The sequence below is a fragment of the Ambystoma mexicanum genome, chromosome 2q, assembly GCF_040938575.1.
Source record: "Ambystoma mexicanum isolate Mex_15411 chromosome 2q, UKY_AmexF1_1, whole genome shotgun sequence".
Lineage (NCBI taxonomy): Eukaryota > Metazoa > Chordata > Amphibia > Caudata > Ambystomatidae > Ambystoma > Ambystoma mexicanum.
The window spans coordinates 1,277,072,596-1,277,085,060 of NC_090924.1; the positions used below are offsets into that span (position 1 = coordinate 1,277,072,596).

The window sequence follows — 12,465 nt, forward strand, 5'->3', positions numbered from 1 at the left end:
CATGCAGACCCTTCCTCTCACCAGCTAGCTGCATTATCCTAGCCAATGCACTAATCCTCTCAAAACTGGATTACTGCAATACACTTTATGCAGGCACAAATAAATACATCATCAATAAACGTCAAACCCTACAAAACAACGCGCTCAGAACGGCCCTGAACCTCCCAGCTAGAGAGCACATTTCGAATGTGCAGAGAAAATACAACTGGCTAAAAATTAGCGATAGGATCACCTTCAAAATCGTCACACTAACATTCAAATGTCTGAACAATGCAGCCCCCCCCCATACCTTAGGGATAGAATAATAAGAAAAACCGCTGCTCGACCAACCAGAATAGCCAACTCTTTCTGCCTCCAAACCCCTAGATTCCGACTTAAAAAAACAGGAGGTAATAGCTTCCCTGTGCAAGCAGCCCAGTACTGGAACGCCCTACCAGTTGAACTAAGAAGGGACCAGCCCTACAACAGCTTCAGGCACCATACCCGCACCTGGCTTTGACGCAATGACCTCTGAAACCTGTGACCCTGAGCATTGTGATCTGATGACACACGTACCCCTCAACTCTTACATGTAAAATGTACATTATGTATTTACTGTATATGATTTGTTACCTTTCCACCCTTACATGTATAGAATGTACATAATGTAATTACTGTATACAATTTGTTACCAACAACCTGTAATATGCAACCTGTAACCAAGTTCTAAGCATTCTTGTTATTCTGTGCGCCCAGCTACCCAAGGGTTTTCTGGCGCCCTATAAATAAATAAACAAACAAACAAACATGCTTGCTTCTCTTACCTTCCTCAAGCTCTGGCAAGCTTTTAGGCCCAGGGAGGGTGCGCCCAGCTTTGTGGGGCACTTTTGGGAATCCAGACTCTACCTTTTATCTTTCTTGCTCCTCATTTTGCCATGAATAACTCCCTCTAGGGTTTCAGCATCATTCTGAAACTGAAGTTAATGAATGGCTGTGAAACTAGGTGAGGAGTGGCGAGAGGGGGTGGGAGGGGACTAATTTGAGCAGAGTAGTTTGAGGCTGGTGGGAGACACCGGGGTAGACTTCTAAGAGAAACTACCAGGGATTCTGGCTCCTGCCCCAATCACCTGACAAGCCTGTATGAATCCCTGATGGACAAAAGTTCCAGCTGGCCACTGAGCATATGATATGATCTGATATGATGGGTTATTAGTGAGATTTCAGCTTGTGCAGAGCATGACACCCTCATACTACAGAAGTTGAAATTGTTGCCTCGTGTCCTCCTACCTCAAAGGCCGTTTCTCTAAACTGAACTTTCTAGCCTCCCAAATGTTTTAATACGTGGTTTAAGGCAATGGGTTGATTCTCCATTCTGCCCCTTCCCTCGTCTGCCCATTCCAAGATCCTTGTGGCACATAAGATAACATGTATCTAATTGAGAGTGAGTGGCAGAGAGACCAAGACAAAGTCTGACATTCCAATGTGAGAAAGTGAAATGGGACCTGTCTGCAAGAGACCAGTGGTAGGAGCTCCGTGAGGACACCAGGTTGCCAGGTTTTTTTTTCATTTGTTTTTGTGTCTTCTAAAACCATGACTTTGTGCCTTGCTATGATCTGCTACATTTGGTTGCAGTTGTGTCTGTCCTTCGAGGTCACTGACTGTTCCCTGTACAAACACACTCTAGTTCTATGTACTAGCACACAAAACGTAGATCAACTGAGCCACCCACACATGGCAACTGAACACCTCTCCCAACAGACACCAAACAACCAAGTTACATACCACACCTTGGGCCAATGCATCTTAGTACCGCAGGCACAAAAGGCTCCCCTTTGAACAGAAAGGCCTATGTGCTCCCAACACAGAACACCTAGAAACTGACCTGAATGCAGAGCTGCAGGTACTTCTGGTCTGCACACATCCACACAACAGCAAAGCTCTCTTGCATTTCCCACTCTGCCTGCTAATTCCACCCATTCTCAGCTCTGGGTACTTCCGGCCGGCACACATCCACACAACAGCAAAGCTATCTTGCATTTCCCACTCTGCCTGCTAATTCCACCCATTCTCAGCTCTGGGTACTTCCGGCCGGCACACATCCACACAACAGCAAAGCTATCTTGCATTTCCCACTCTGCCTGCTAATTCCACCCATTCTCAGCTCTGGGTACTTCTGGCCGGCACACATCCACACAACAGCAAAGCTATCTTGCATTTCCCACTCTGCCAGCTAATCCCACCCATTCCCCTCTCTTTTAGATCCGGTACGGCACCTGGAGATCAGGAAAAAAGCAGAATGCGCTAGAAATCCCAATAACATAGCATAGCACTGCGTGATATGATCTCTGCACCAGCATAAAAAACTGCACACATGGAAACTGCTTATGTCCCGAAAATGTATACGCCATTTTCAAGTGTCCTTTTGCTTTTAAGCTCTTTAAACTACACCACATCAACGCATCTTTGTTGCTAGCGTAGGCCAGCAGGTTTTGCCAGCTGGAGGTCAACATTTTTAGCTTTGGCTATTAGGTACCACTGAAAGAGCTGCCCATGGGCTAAAACAATTGCCATGGGCACTGTAGGTAGGAAAGAGATGAGATGTGAAGGACGACACACAACCTGCGGGTATTTGGTCATTTACCCACCCATTGACCAGCCATGGTCATGCTAGTCCCCATGGCCATTCTTACCCACTACCTGCCCCTCTCACCCCAAAACACATTCCTCTGGGATCTCCGAGTCTAGAGCTGTACTTTCTGAGCAGCATCTTGAAAGAAAATGCCTTAATTGCAGCTATGACCTAGCTATACCAGCTCCTGATGTAATAAAAATGTCTTAACCAAGTGGACCTTCGGCCACTTGATGTTTCAGTAGTATGTGCCCATTGCGTCTGTTGTCCCCCCTGCACTTGTCATCCCCCCTCTCCTGTACTGTCTATGCACTTGCACCATCTGAACGTACCATGCCTTGAAGATCGTCTATCTTCCCTGCTCCCCCCCCCCTGCATGGTGGCGCCTCAGTGCGCTTGGAAAAACTGCAGAATCGCTGCCAGACCTATTTGCTGTTATCTACACTGTTAATTCTATTGTATGCACTTGCTCTGCCTGTGCAGACTTATATCGTTCCGAAATTCAAGGGCTCTGAATGACTGTTGTTTTTTCCTCTTGTTCCCTCCCTCCTTGAGCGCTTTGAAACACTTGCCTTGCGTATAGGCGCTTTACAAATAAAGATTACTATACCAAACCTTGCACTGAAATTCCTGTTAAATCAAGCATTGGTGAAGCCAACAGTTTGGGCTCCTATATATTTACTAGATGGGCATTTGCTATCCTCTGCCATCATATGCCCAGGTACTAGCTGGCACCATTTGCCATCTGTTGCCACCTTATGTACAGGTAGTAACATTTTGTCAGTTCCTGGAAAATGCGGGTCGCATGCTTACACAAAAGTCAAAACTTTTGGCTTTGCCATTGCTACTTGTATTGAGCCCCTGTGCATCTCCAGCCTGGATGAGGAGGAGCAGGAGGAGCTGGGGGAGGGAGAGGAGGAGGAGGATGGGGAGGGACTCGTGTGATAAGTACTGGGATGATTTACTTTAATGCACAACCCCAAGAAATGTTTGAGAACTAGGCATGAGGCTTTAAAACTCTGCTTTTCCCTTGTGAACTGAACGGGGGGTAGGGGGGGGGGGTAGGTGTCGACGTTTAATCCGGAGGCAGTGCTTAGAAACCAGCCGGGTGGCAAACGGGACATAGCTGTCCCCTTCATCGCGTTTATGCAAACACACACCAAAGGGGGGGGCAATGACCGACGGTGAAATCCATATACCCAGAGAGAACCAACCTCCAATAAGAAATCTCCATAGCATAGCCATAGCATACCCCGAGGGGAAAAGAAGCAGACAGACTGCAAAGTGTTGCTAAGGACTGACCTGCTTCCGGGCGGTTATCAGAAGCACTGCTCGCAGACACTGCTGCCGTCGACTCCGTGCAGGTTGGGCGAGTGAGCGCGCTTCTGCGGCGGCGCCGCCATCCAGCTCCCGCCCTTGGCACAGGAACACGCCCGATTGGCATCTGAAATAAAGGATTTCCCTGAAATGGTACCGCCGCGAGCGGTCTCGGTTCACCTAACCCAGAAGGAACGCTAGAGATGTGCGTGGGAGGGAATTGCGAATTTCTCGGTTTACACTTGAGTTGTGTAATACAGTTTTGTAACTAAAAGATTTTGATTTGAGATGGATGCGTGACAGCTGAAATAGTACGTAACAGTCGGGGTAACAGTGCAGTGTCCGAGCAGCTCAAATGTGGACCGAAGTGTTCTTCTCAGATCCGCGTGGGAAACGTTTCCTGCAGAAATGATTATTATTCATGTAATGATTTCGGAAAGCATGTTGCCTGTGGTAGGTAACACTTGTAAATGTTTCCTGCCCTGTAGCTCCAGGGCCCAGATACCTACGGGTTAGGTGCGCTCTACACATAATAAATAAATAAATAAATTGAGACACAATTACTCCGATGCACCTCTTTTTAGGTATTTTAGCAGGGGTCAATGTCAACAAAATAAATAGTGGAACTATATTCCCTTATGCCCCCTTTGCCCCCGCTCTCCACTGAGTACATACCCACACAATAGAAACCCATAACTGGGTCCTGCCTTTCCTGCGCTCCACCCCCAAAACTATGTTTTACAACTGTACCATCGACAATGAAAGTAAATGGCCCCCATTACTTTCAGTCACCCCCCAGACGCCCACCCCACACCAGCATCACGCTTCATGCACCTTCCCCCGTCATAATTTGCACCTCTTAAGAGACCTGCCCAGGACTATAACCACCCCCACCCCAGCTCCACCCATTACCTACACACACAGCTGTGCCTGCAGCAATTCCATGTTAGTTTTGCTTAATTGATATGATATGATAAGTCATTTATAACGTGCCTGTACACAAGTGTTTCTAGGCGCGACAGACGACAACTGCTGATCTCTGTGGTGGTGGGGGGGGAGGGGGGCGGGTATGCGGCTGCCAGAGAATGGGTGCTATGTCCCAAGCAGGCTATTCAAATAAACACAAGCAAACCAGCGACTGCGAATTGGCTCAGCAAGATATGACACTGACTAGTGGATTCACAGCAGAGCCAAGCTCGAATCCCTAGGAGGGGGGAGCAAAAAACAAAGATGCCCTTCCCTGCAGTCCAGAAATGGTGCTCCACATGACAAAAAGTAATGGATCGATGCTGGGTTTTGCCAAAAAGTTGAGGAACATCGTACCATTTAGTTCCTGCCTACTTCGACCTCTGGTATTTAGCCAGAACAGTCTTTTATCTTTTTCCTCTGATAAAGTCGCAGGTAGCTTGCCCGTTAATGTAATTTAGGTGTGTAGCCATGGGTCTATTAAACTTGTTAGGTATACATACAGATGCCTATGGGCTTGCGCGCGCTATACAAATGGAAAAATAAATAAATAAATCCACACAGTGGTAGCGGCCAAGGCAAACCGGTCTATATCTATCCATGAACCAGTGCGGCCCCAGCCCTGTGACTTCATAGCCCTAATCATTCTCATAGGGACCATTGTGGACAACAAGTCACCTCTCTCCGCAAACACCACACCACCTTCAAGAGCCCCATAATCCTCCACTGTTGCCACATGACCATGGGTATCTAGAGTGCCAACTATGGCCTTTACAGCCCAATATTTTACCAATCGAACACAGCAATGAGGTACACTATATGGTCAAGAAAGAGCCTCCATATCTGATCTTCTGTGAACCCTGGCTCGCAGACAGCTGGGTTCAACTATTAGATGGGCAACTCCACCAGATTACCAACACCCCCCTCCCCTTTATTTTTCTATGAGTTTGTTAGATTAATATTTTTCATTTAATAACTCATCGAAAAAACCTGGGAACAAAATGTCCTTATACCCTTTACCTATGACTCTGGTGTCTGTAATAGGCCTAGCTCTGACCCTGGCACTTTGCATACATCACATAAACCCACCTCCAAGCAAGATGTGTTGAACGTGTGGCTTTGCAGCAATTTTGCTGGCATGCCTAGGAATGCCTATCCACTAGATTGTATGTACTGTTTCCGAAAAGATTCTTGTATATTGACCTTCATGTAACGGGACTTACAAAAAGGTTCTCCCTCACTCTCTGTCCCCTGGCCACCTCCCTTTCCTACTCTGTACTCTTTTGAGGACACCTTGGGAGCCCTCACTATTCCCCCCGTCCCAGTTCCCATCTGACATCTGGGGTATACCCCTTGACACCCTACTACCTTCTCGGTCCCCAGTCTGTTTCTCCCATCACTCCAAAAGTCCCACTTAGAGCTCCTCCTGCTGCCGCCTTTTGCAACCTGGATAGCTCAAGTGACATTTTGCACTCTAGTATTCCTTGTAATCAGTAAAGCCACATCTGACATCTGATTGGTATCCGACATGTGTCAACACTATGAGCCCAGTCCAGCTGTCGAGAGGATGTGTGTGCCCCCTGCCCACCAAACAAGCTGTCTCTTCAGCACCCAGCAGGACTGGAGGATTGGGGGCTTCCTCTGTTCGATCCTTTGTGAGGTCAGGCAACACCTCTGTCCACCAAGACAGCTCCTCAGCAGGAGCTGTGCTGGGAAACCGGATTCAAAGGGCACACCCTTCCCAAAAGGACTAGGCTCATTCCAAGGTGTTGCATACCAATGCACTTTTGATGCTGTGGGTAAGGGAAGGGGGCAGGGTTAGTGTAGACCAAGCAACCTCAGCATAGTTGGGGGAGGTTTCCACCATCTTGTTTCTCTCTGTACCTTTTTTCTTCCTGTCCCATCCACATCCTTTAGCACAAAGCAATTTGGGTATGATGTGAGAAGGCCACGATCACCTGTCTGAAAGACTGGGATTGGGTCCCTTAAATCAGGCATGCTTTTGTCCAATCACCTGTGTGCATTTGCCTGTAAAAGAAGGGGTCTCCCACTCCTCTTTTGATTCATCTGTGGACTTCAACCCTTCAAGAAGAATTCATTGGACCCTGCTGGGAGGACAGTCCTTTCCCAAAGTCCTCCATTGTTGAAGACAGGTGATGCAAGACAGAAGCAAGCTCTGATCCCTAACCAACCCCAGGGCACATTGGGGGTGGACTGCTTCTGGAACAAGACCTGCCTCTCTAATAGCTACACTGGTAACCTCACTGGAGGTAAATGACTCCTGCGGTGTTTGCCAGCCTCCCCTTTGTTTGGGATAATGGGAACAAGGGCCTATCTTGTCCCTGAGCCTCTGGATTTGGACTCACAACAACTGAATAAGCCAAGCGCTGGTCGCCTACATTTCCACTGCATTCAAACCCATTCACTGTGGTGCTGCCTTTGGAACTTCTTCAAACTCTTTGGACCACTGTTGCTGCATCCTCAAACCAGTTCGCCAAAGCACCGTACAATCTGAGCACGTCGTTGCCTCAGCTCGAACCAGAAGCACGCCGCACGGAAGAATTCAAACTTCTGTGTCTTTACCAAGTTCCTCGAGCCCTCCGCATCTTCGTGTTTGACCCATGATCAAACATCAAACTTACCCTAGGGCCCCATCGACCCGCTTCATTAGAATGCTGCATTGAAACACCACAAGCCTCACTTGGAACCCAACTCCATGGTTGTTCCCCATCTGGATCACCACAACTCACTGCACCCGACCCTAATCTGAACCACTCCCACAGCGCCAAGTGTGCTGGTTGTACCCTGTCGAACAGCCAAGAGCAGCATGAATGGAGACTGCTAACTACCCTCTAGTTCATTCCTGGGCCTTAGAGACTGGTGAGGCCCGCCTTGATCTCTTTTCTCACACAAAAACCTATAGTTTTATGAAAGTTGTGGTTTTAAATTGCCTTTCACCTTTGCATATTCTCTGTTCTTTTCTCATGGGTGGGATTTTGTACTGTTTTTCGATTTCGTTATTATTGAATATAGTAGGTTTAATTAAAGTATAAATATTTGTACAGGACCTTGATTGGACTCTCCTGTATTTTGGACTGCACTGTTTGGGTTGCTGCTGTTTCACATTCCCGGCCCTCTTAAGAGTATAATCTGCCCTGCCTTGTGTTAACGCGCAAGGCGAAGGCGGTTTATCCCTTACCTGCACCTGTTTCACCTTTTGATTGGTGTCACTCTTGTTTTGTAGACGTGTGAGGGCTGAGTAGGTGGTTTAGCCACTACTGATCTTCTTACTCCTGTGGAGCAGGAGTCTTTTAGCCACAGCTTTCACCTGTGGGATGAGGACATCCAGTAGGTATGTGGAGGAGGGCTAGGGGTGAGCCATGTCGCTCTGATAAATAGTGAGTGTTTCTAGGTTGTGACTGGTGATGAGGTCCGCGATCTCTGCTGCACGCTCAGTGCAGAGTGAGCATTGAGGAGCATGACGTTGCATTTCTGTTTTGGAGTTTCAGTGTGTGTGGCGGTGGGGGGTGGGGGGGGTGATGAGAGGCATGTGGATAAGGTTCCATGCGTCTGAAGTGTGTTGGAGCGGATTGTGGACTGGATGTGTGCATGCGTGGTTAAGCGTGGGGATGGGAAGCTGTGGAGAAATATGGTGCATATGCTGATGGCTTATTTGGGATGCAAGGGGCAGGGATTCAGGCATGTTTCAGGTCGCACAGGACCAAACAGGAAATGCCCTTTCCTTGGTCTGGCCCTCTGTTCGGACGTCCTGGCGAGAGACACCCTGTGATCTAAGAATGAAGGGGCAATGGTGGGGCTAGGAAAAAGAGCACGGCAAGATTAGCAGATGCCCCACCCCACCCTCTGATGACGGCTAATCTGGTGTTGATCTTTTTCTCATCCCTCACATGTCTCAAAAAGTGGATGAAATGGCATGTCAGTCAGATGAACAGCCACATTGTTAATAGTGCCTGTTAAGCAGGTAATGAAGGGTTGGTGGACCCGAGATAAACCACAGGTGGATGGTTGGGTAAACGTGTTGCAGGTTTTGTCTAGTTTTGAAAAAGGCTTTGTTTTCAAGGCAGGATAGAGCTGAGAAGTATCAAAAGTTGTGGGCACCTTTTAATGGTTCTACGTTATAAAAACCGAACCCCAAAAACTCAAATTACAAAATTACGAAGCCCACTTGTTCGCATTTTGTAATTCAAGTTTGGGGGATTTTGTTTTATTTTCCCCCCGCTGGCCATGCAATGTATGCAGGGGAACCCCCTGCAGCACATCATACCGAACTAGGGAAGCGGGGGACACCCCCGCCCCCCCTGCCTGGTTAGATATTATGGGTTTACTTTTTGTATACCAGGTCGAATGCACAGTAAACGTGCATTCACCTTCTTTTGTCAAAATGTTGGGGTAAAGCCCTTTTAATGAGCTGTATGGCTAGTTTAATTGACTGATTCTATTGCTCGGCGGGATTTGGGGTTAAGGGGTTGTTTGGGTCAGTGGTTGTGTGCATGTGTGTGGTACAGTGTGTATGTTCCCCCTTTATTTCCCCAGTTCTTGCGTGATTTGTGTTTCTGATTGGTTGGTGCATGGGATAAATACTCTTTGTGGTTTGCATTGTTCTTGCTGTTTATACTTGGATAACTCATGATTTGTGATATTGTTGTGTTCATTGAAAATGTGAAAATGCAACTATCCCCCAAATAAATAACTGGATCTAGCAGACTTGTGCTAAATTAAATGTTCGCTGCTGACTGGCTTTCAAAACTAAATGTGTCTCTGGTTGAGGAAGAGAACAATAGCGGAGAAGAGACCCATGGTCTTGAAAACGAGTAGACAAAATGAGGTTCTTCTGCAAAATCTCTTGCTTTTTGTTTTTTTAAGCAACCAGCTTTTTATATTCCTGAAGGATGGATATTTTGTAAACCCAGAGTGAATATGTGTTTAAAACCACACCCAAAGATTTCCTTTCCTTTTGGAAAGGACTCCAATGCAGAGTTGCCCAATGCGTCTACAGGAATTGCACAGCGGTCCAAAGGACTCTGTTTAAAAGGTCCTGCTTGCACAGCTGCACAGCTGCACAGCTGCACATTCCACACGTGCAGATTCCCCTTTTTCCTTCATGCAAGTGGAGCTTTTGTCTTTGGGTCTTAGCCACGCCATTGGATGTACTTAGCCTCCAGGGTATATTAGAAGTTGACATCTGGTCCAAATATTTTGTGCTTAACTCATCTGTTTTGTATAGTTTTTCCAGAACGTGTCTTTTAAAAGAAAACGATTGGTGACTAACTCGTTTTTCCCGGGTAGCAATTCTGTAATGTATGCGCTTTCGCAAGCTTTTGCTGATTTCAGTTTAAGTCATGTATTTACATATTCTCCCAAATCTCAGTCTCCATTTCCCCACAATTCATGGCATGTTGACGTCCTTGGCCCGGAGACCGGAGACGCCTTTTAGGTGAGCAATGCCATTGGTTAGAGGAGCTAAATGCGTTTGCGTAAATGCCTGGCGCTTGACCATCCCCACCTCCTGAGTCCATTGGCTTGCCCTTGCAATCTTTCTCCCGGTGCTAAGAGAAAGGGGTTACCAAGATGGGACGTGGGGGTCGGGGGGCGGGGTTCTTCGTGGACTGTGCAGGTTGTAACACTTTCTGCATTATATTATTTTGCAAGCAAATCGAGTTTCAGTACTTTTTGGGCTGTTATGCAAACGCCAAGAACTCCAATTTGTGACTCCTGTGCCTGGAACATTGATTGCCCAATCGCATTTTATGCGACAGACTTTCTAATAGGGCAAGTCGGGAAAGGCCACTGTCCACCCCATACCTAAGAAACCCGATGCTGACCCCAAGAATTCCACCTTCTATAGACTGGTCTCCCTGCTACCCCACCACTCCAAGATCCTTGAGCGTGTTGGCTTCAACCACATTGTTGCCTATCTGTAGGACTACACCCTATGGAATCCCTTTCAATCTGGATTCAGGAGCAAACACTGCACAGAAACAGCACTGACCCTTGTCTCTCATTTTTTAATCCACAGCCCTCCATTCCCCCTCACCTCCATCTCTCTGCAGCCTTTGGCACTCTGGCTTTAACTATCATCTCTTTGCCGATGAGATGCAGATCGTCTACTTTCCATGTGTCACCACCACCATCGCTCCAAACCTTGCCAACTGCCTTGCAGCTATCCGCCAGTGACTCCACCGTGCGATGCTGGATTCTTCTAAAACAGAAGTCATATTCCCCCCCTCTCCCATCACCCTTCTCCTTCCCACAGCGCGCTCTCACTCCCTCACCAATACCTCGCAACATTAGGTCCTCTTTAACAGTGACCTAAGATTCCACCACTTTATTACAGCCACAGCCATGATGGCAGGAGCCAACCGCCTCAACATATGAAAAATATGCCCTCCCCTCGACAATCAGGCAAGACATCCTGAATCAATGCTCATGTGCTCAGTAAACCTAAGTGCTGTTCTAGCCTACTCCTTGGTATCCCCCTTCCACTCCTCTCCACTCAACAAAGACATTAACTTTGCTACTTTTGCTGCAGCCTCACCCAACCCTACCCAGCACCACCGATCCAGCCACTCAATGCAGAATCTTTCCCTCTTCAAATTCCTTCTTCTCTTCAAATCGTCCCTCGCACACCCTATATTCTATCTCCTTCAACCTCTCTGTCCCCCTCTGTCTCCACTGATCATCATCTTTACTTACCCCATTCCATTAGAATGCTCTCCGCTAAAATGTATTTTTAAAACTATCCCATGTCTTGAAAGCTCCACCTGCTGTCTTGCGAATGGACCTCTCACCCCCTCCCACTTGTCCCCAGTCCACCCTGACCACAATATCCCATTCCTTTGCTTGGCTGTATTATATAATAAAAGGCCCATTTTGCATATCTGTACATACTATGGCATTGGGTCCAATGATGCGATTTAGCTATGTGTCTCCCCTGTCCTAGTCCCAGGTCTCTGTATCCCATTGTCTGTTCTCAACTATCAGCTACCATTGCCACCTAACCACAATTACTTGTAAAGTACCTCTGGACGGACTATCTCCTTTATTTGATAACTGTTTACATCATTTCTGGTCGCAGTGGCACCGATACGTCAATAAATAAATAATATAGACCAATTTATACTTTGGAGATTACATTTTCACCTCTTAACAATGTTTAACATTAATCATGTGCTGGATCATTATTTGTCTGAGATATTTGTTCACAGCACAAATGGATCTTGGAATCAGGAGTTTGTGACAGTGAGCTTAAGTTTACAGACCTTGGTAAATTCTGAAAATGTTTCTACACATTCACAACTAAGCGTACCGTTGTCTGAAATAAGCCTCATTGAGCCCACTTCGATGTTGATACCCGCAGCATCCAGTGTTTTGTCTTCCAGCCGTCTTCCTGTATTCATCTATGTGACTGAACGTGCTTCTCTTTTGCATCGTGGTACACAGAGGAAGTCAATTCCTACAGATGCTAAGCTTCTTGATACAGTCCATAGATGTATTACCTTATATTGCATGTTTTCTTATTTGATAAATTTGAAGTTCATAAAACTGGTCCACAA

At 46.9% G+C, this 12,465-nt stretch overlaps 2 protein-coding genes across 2 annotated transcripts in view; one reads left to right on the forward strand and one right to left on the reverse strand.

Annotated features, from left to right (window-relative positions):
• ACKR4 (atypical chemokine receptor 4) overlaps positions 1-4,016 on the reverse strand; it is a 53,693-nt gene extending 49,677 nt beyond the window's left edge. Inside the window, exon 1 of the mRNA XM_069648692.1 lies at positions 3,911-4,016. The gene's annotated coding sequence lies outside the window, so the exon portion shown is untranslated. The remainder of the gene's footprint in view (positions 1-3,910) is intronic.
• Positions 1-12,465, forward strand: part of ACAD11 (acyl-CoA dehydrogenase family member 11) — a 728,164-nt gene that overhangs the window by 508,900 nt on the left and 206,799 nt on the right. The gene's annotated exons all lie outside the window — the stretch shown is intronic.